Raw genomic sequence first — 6,861 nt, 5'->3', positions numbered from 1 at the left:
ACGATAAACGCGAATCCGACCATCACCCCTGGTGAGACAAAACCGCGACTCGTCAGTGAAGAGCACTTTTTGCCAGTCCTGTCTGGTCCAGCGACGGTGGGCTTGTGCCCATAGGCGATGTTGTTGCCAGTGATGTCTGGTGAGGACCTGCCTTACAACAGGCCTACAAGCCCTCAGTCCAGCTTCTCTCAGCCTATTGCGGACAGTCTGAGCATTGATGGAGGGATTGTGCGTTCCTGGTGTAACTCGGGCAGTTGTTGTTGCCATCCTTTACCTGTCCAGTAGGTGTAATGTTCGGATGTACCGATCCTCTGCAGGTGTTGTTACACATGGTCTGCCACTGCGAGGACGATCAGCTGTCTGTCCTGTCTCCCTGTAGCGTGTCTTAGGCGTCTCACAGTACTGACATTGCAATTTATTGCCCTGGCCACATCTGCAGGGCTCATGCCTCCTTGCAGCATGCATAAGGCACGTTCACGCAGATGAGCAGGGACCCTGGGCATCTTTCTTTTGGTGTTTTTCAGAGTCAGTAGAAAGGCCTCTTTAGTGTCCTACGTTTTCATAACTGTGACCTTAATTGCCTACCGTCTGTAAGCTGTTAGTGTCTTAATGACCGTTCCACAGGTGCATGTTCATTAATTGTTTATGGTTCATTGAACAAGCATGGGAAACAGTGTTAAAACCCTTTACAATGAAGATCTGTGAAGTTATTTGGATTTTTACGAATTATCTTTGAAAGACAGGGTCCTGAAAAAGGGACATTTCTTTTTTTGCTGAGTTTAGAATCACCTATGGTAATGATTACAGCTGTGAGTCTTTCTGGGTAAGTCTCTAAGAGCTTTGCACACCTGGATTGTACAATATAAAAATAATTCAAACTCTGAAGTTGTTCACCATTGCTAGACAGCCATTTTCAAGTCTTACCATACATTTTCAAGATGATTTAAGTCAAAACTGTAACTAGGCCACTCAGGAACATTCAATGTAGTCTTGGTAAGCAATTCCAATGTATATTTGGCCTTGGGTTTTAGGTTATTGTCCTGCTGAAAGGTGTAACGGCTTTCTTCCAGGGGTGAAGGAGAGGACCAAAGTGCAGCGCGGTTAGTGTTCAACATGTTTAATTTGACGACAAGTGAACACTACAAACAACAAACAAAACAACAAACCGTGAAAACCGATACAGACCTATCTGGTGCAGAACACAAACACAGAGACAGGTAACACATACAAAACAACAGAAAACAGGTCAGGAACGTGACAAAAGGTGAATTTGTCTTCTAGAGTCTGTTAGAACGCAAACCAAACCAGGTGCCTGTGTTTAGCTCTATCCAGTTTCTTTTTATTCTAAAAAACTCCCTAGTCATTGCCGATGACATTATACAGCCACCACCAGCTTGAAAATATGAAGAATGGTACTCAGTGGTGTTGGACTTGCCCAAACATGATGCTTTATTATTTAGACATACAGTTAATTTCTTTAATACATTTTTTGCAATTATACTTTAGTGCCTTATTGCAAACAGGATGCACGTTTTGGAATATTTTTATTCTATACAAGCTTCCCTCTTTTCACTCTGTCATTTAGGTTAGTATTTCGGAGTAATTACAATGTTGTTGATCCATCCTCAGTTTTCTCCTATCACAGCCATTAAACTCTGTTCCTGTTTTAAAGTCACCATTGGCCTCATGGTGAAATCCCTGAGTGGTTTCCTTCCTCTACGGGAACTGGAGTTAGGAAGGACGACTGTATCTTTGTAGTGACTGGGTGTATTGATACACCATCCAAAGTGTAATCAATAACTTTACCATGCTCAAAGGGATATTCCATGTCTGCTTTTTTATAAAAAATTTGTCCATCTACCAATAGGTGCCCTTTGCGAGACATTGGAAAACCTCCCTGGTCTTTGGGGTTGAATCTGTGTTGGAAATTCACTGCTCGACTGAGGGACCTTGTATGTGTGGGGTACAGAGATGAGGTAGTCATTTAAAAATATTATGTTAAAAAACTATTATTGCAACATATTAGGTGACTTGTTAAGCACATTTTTACTCCAGAACTTAAATGAAACGGTTGAATACTTATTGACTCATGATATTTCAGCTTTAAATGTTATATTAATTTGTAAAAAATTCTAAAAACAGAATTACACTTTCAAATTATGGGGTATTGTGTATAGGCCAGTGACACAAAATCTCAATTTAATACATTTCAATTCATGCTGTAACACAACACAATGTGGAAAAAGTCAAGGGGTCTGAACACTTTCACACAGTAGCAGCAATGTATGTGATGAGTCAAAAGAGTTAGTGCAAAAAAGGGTCAATGCAGATAGTCCGGGTAGCTATTTGGTTAACTATTTATCAGTCTCATGTCTTGGGCGTAGAAGCTGTTCATTGTCCTGTTGGTTCCAGACTTGGTGCATCGGTACCGCTTGCCATGCGGTAGCAGAGAGAACAGTCTATGACTTGGGTGGCTGGAATATTTGATAATTTTTAAGGCCTTCCTCTGACACCGCCTGGTATAGAGGTCCTGGATGGCAGGGAGCCCAGCCCAAGTGATGTACAAGACCATACGCACTATTCTCTGTAGTGTGATGATGCAGCCAAGATGCTCTCAATGGTGCACCTGTAGAACTTTTTGAGGATCTGAGTGCCCATGCCAAATCTTTTTTGTGGCATTGTCGTGTCTTCTTCAAGACTGTTGGTGTGTGTGGACTATGTTAATTCCTTAGTGATATGGACACCGGGGAACTTGAAGCGCTCAACCCGATCCACTACAGCCCCGTCGATGTGGATGGGGTGTGCTCAGCCCTTCGTTTCCTGTAGTCCACGATCAGCTCCTTTGTCTTTTGTTGTCCTGGCACCACACTGCCGGGTATCTGACCTCTTCCCTATAGTCGTGGATGTTTTATTTATTACACTCATATAGCAGTCAATACAAACTGAAAACCACGAGTTAATGGATAAGAGCAACAAAATAAAAAAATAAGAGGTTTATTTATCCATAATGTCCTGCAGTATTAAAGTGACTCATTAATCAATAACAGAAATATGGGATTGGTGACCTCATGTACCATTCAGTTCTAGACTTTGGTATAGTCAGTTGGTTTTGGCTGCGGGTGTTCCTGGCTGTCACTGTGATTCGATCAGGGGGTAGCCAGTCTCTGAAAGTATGTTTTAGGAGGCTGACAGAGAAGTCATGCAGAGTTGTGTTTGTCTTTCTTGAAGCCGGGTTAGGGACAGGGTCTGAAGTGCCTCAGTATAACTGGAGTATGCTCCTAGAATGGTGTGGCATGCTCTCTTCTGAATAGACTGGGCCTGGGTCAGTGAGCTGTTCCAAGCGGCGGTAGCAGCATACTCCAGGGTAGGGAATATGTAGCCGGTGTAAATGCTCACCAGTTCTTCCTGTGGCACATGGAAACTTTTAAGGCGGCAAAGGAGAAAACGCTTTCTGTTGCTCTTGGTAGCAACCTGCTCTTCACATTGTAAGTCCTTCTGTACCATTACCCCTAAAATCTTCACACTAATTGATTGATCAAATTTCGTAGACCATTTTTAAAAAAAATACATACGTAAGGGCGCTCCAGCAGGTGACACATCCACATACAATTTAAGAAAATCATCAAGGATAACACAATAAAGCTTAAAAGCTTATTTCCTTTTGGGCCACACACTTTGAGATCCTAGCCCTCGATCTGGAGAGGGCATGGGACAGGTGGATTTCTTGTGACGGTCACTGATATGGACCTTTCACTTGGCAGGGTTCAGTGACATTCTGCTTGCATGATACCACGTGTCGAAGTTGTTCAGGGCCTGCTGTGGTGTACTGATGTTTCTTGTTGTACACGTGTGGACCAGATTTAGATTGTCAACATATTTCCCCCTATTGACGACATCCTGGGCTGCACTGTCTATGACCGCAAGGAAGAATAGAGGACCCAGAAGAGTTAATTTAGCCACACCTCCCGTCAGCTCCTGCCAGTCTGAGAGGCTGTCATCGGTAGCGTACCTATTGTTTGCGGCCGGTCACAAAAGTGCAGAGCCATGCTGTGAGGGCAGGTGTGACACCCAGTTGTATTAGGTGTTCAATGGCGATAATGTGGTCAATTTTGTCAAAGGCCTTGTAGAAGTCAGTGGTGATTAGGATGGTTATGGTGCAGAGGATGTCTGATTGCTTGTATAAACAGTCCAGGAGGCTAACAAGTGCAGGGGTATATGATCTTTCTGGTCTGCTTCCAAACTGTCTGCGGTCTATGTTGCGCGTAATGTCTTCCTTCATCCAGGTGGCAGTGAAGCTCTCAGCAACCTTTGATAGTTGTGGTGTCAGGGATATTGGCCGTAGTTGGTCGAATTTACGGAGGGTGGGTCTTGGGGATGGGCACGACGATGGCTTCTTTCCACTGGGAGGGGAATTCACCTTGCTGGAATTAAGTATTGAGGATGTCACAGATGGGCTGACTCAACTTGCAGGCAAATTCTCGTAGGATCCGCTGTGGCACACCGCGGGATTTGTTGGTTTTGATCACATGCAACATGTCATACACCTTCCAGGGTTCGAGGCTGGGAGGATTGTTGTGTCCAGTGATTGGCTGACCTGAGAAAACCAGTTGTTAATTTCATTTGCTATTCCAACTTTATTGTTCTGATCATAGCTAGGAATATGGATTTCAGAGGGGCCTTTTTCATTCCAGACATGGTTTGCACCTGTCTGTGCCACTGTTTTCTTTTTTCTTTTTTAAGATGAGCAATCTGGTTAGAATAAAATGTCTGTTTTGCATGACGGATGGCTTTCTGAACTTTGTTCCTGTAGAATCTTTCCAAGCCCATATTCCTTTTGACAACGAGTGATCAGGTTCTTGATATCAGCTGTCATCCAAGGTCTGTCAGTAGGGTACATTTTCACCGCTAGGACAGAGAAAGTGATAGTTACACTGGCAAATTCTCGTGTGCTATAGATGTGCTATAGAAGTGCTATAGAAGGCAGGAGTCTTGGATGTTGCATGATGGATGTTGTGTACTGCTTGGTTGTGATCCACTTTCCAAAACTGTTCAGGTTCGATTGTCTGATTGGGCAACACTCTCGCTTCTGTTTTTTTTTGGCTCTTGTTTATGAGACCATAGGACTGCCTGGTGATCACTGAGGACAATGGGTGGTAGGATGGTTGGTTTATGGTACAATTGTGTCATGTTTGTAATGATTAGGTCCAGTATTGCTTCACCTCTGGTACCATCTTGCACAACTTGGGTTAGCCCATTTCCTTGATAGACAGTGTTTGTGTAAAATCTATTAAAGTCTCCTAGTGTGACAAGACCATAGTTAGGATACTCCATTTTTAATAGGTCTGATGATGTTATAAGATGGTCTCTTAATGCATTTTGGTGAGGAAACTGAGGGGGGATGTAAACAGTACATATGGCAATAGAGAGGGGGCGAGGCCGGTGGCAAGGTCTCACCCAAAACCACAGGCACTCCAAATATTCTGGGACAGGGATATATGACAGCTTGCGGGATGGGATGCTATCTCTAATGTACAGAGACATGCCTCTCCACTGCGATTGGTCCGACACTTAGAGTAGTGGGAGTAGCCATCTACTCCGAGCGCTTCCTCCGGGTAATTCGGGGAAAACCAGGATTCAGAAATTGCAGCGATGTCAACTTTGTTAATGGACAAGGTTGCTTCTAGCCCCCCCCACACAGCTTTTTTGCCCTCCAAACAGCCTCAATTTATCAGGGCATGGACTCTACAAGATGTCGAAAGCATTCCACAGGGATGCTGGCCCATGCTTCCAATACTTCCCACAGTTGTGACAAGTTGGCTGGATGTCCTTTGGGTGGTGGACCATTCTTGATACACACAGGAAACTGTTGAGCATGAAAAACCCAGCAGCGTTGCAGTTCTTGACACAAACCGGTGCACAAACTGGGATCTTGCTGGTTTACAATGGTCTATATGTCAATTAAGTTTTGCGCGTTTGTCTGATGTGGGAGTGCATTATTTAAAGTTTGGGAGCACTCGGGAGGGTCTATTTCCAACAATAGTTTGAATATACCGGGAGTTACGACTTGCTCTCTACCCTCTCCGGCATCTTCTCTGGCGAAGTATACTGTGAGCTTTGAGGAAATCCTTGATGTCGAAAGTAATGGGTGTCCGCATCTTTTGAAAACTTGCTGAGCAGTTTGATGAAGACGTCTGTTTAATCATCCAGTTGAGCATTTTCCTTATAGGATTTCAAGATATTTACTATGTAGACTTGATAAGCTACCATAAAATTAAAGTTTAAGTAAAATGTTTACATAGAAAAACAATTAAACAATTAAAGATTAAATTAGCAGGAGTAAACAACCAAGGCTGCCATATGGCACCATGGCATCCACGGAACCTGAGTGAACAGGGAGTGCAGGAGGGGACTAAGCACGCACCCCTGAGGGGCCCCCATGTAGAGGGTCAGCATGGTGGATATGATATGCCTATGCTCACCACTTGAGGACGGCCCGTCAGGAAGTCCAGGACCCAGTTGCAGAGGGAGGTGTTCAGTTGAGCTTGGAGGGCACTATGGTGTTGAACGCTGAGCTGTAGTTGATGAAAAGCATTCTCACATACACTACAGGTGTTCCTCCTGTCCAGGTGGGAGAGAGCAGTATGGAGTGCAATAGAGATTGCGTCAGCTGTGTATCTGGTGGGGCGGTATGCGAATTGGAATGTGTCCAGGGTGTCTGGGATGATGATGTTGATGTGAGCCATGACCAGCCTTTCAAAGCATTTCATGGCTACAGATGTGAGTGCTACGGGGCGATAGTCATTTAGACAGATTACCTTCACGTTCTTGGGAAACGGGACTATGGTGGTCTGCTTGACATAT

The sequence above is a fragment of the Salvelinus sp. IW2-2015 genome, linkage group LG30 (assembly GCF_002910315.2).
Source record: "Salvelinus sp. IW2-2015 linkage group LG30, ASM291031v2, whole genome shotgun sequence".
Taxonomy (NCBI): Eukaryota; Metazoa; Chordata; class Actinopteri; order Salmoniformes; family Salmonidae; genus Salvelinus; species Salvelinus sp. IW2-2015.
This window is presented reverse-complemented; position numbering follows the sequence as displayed.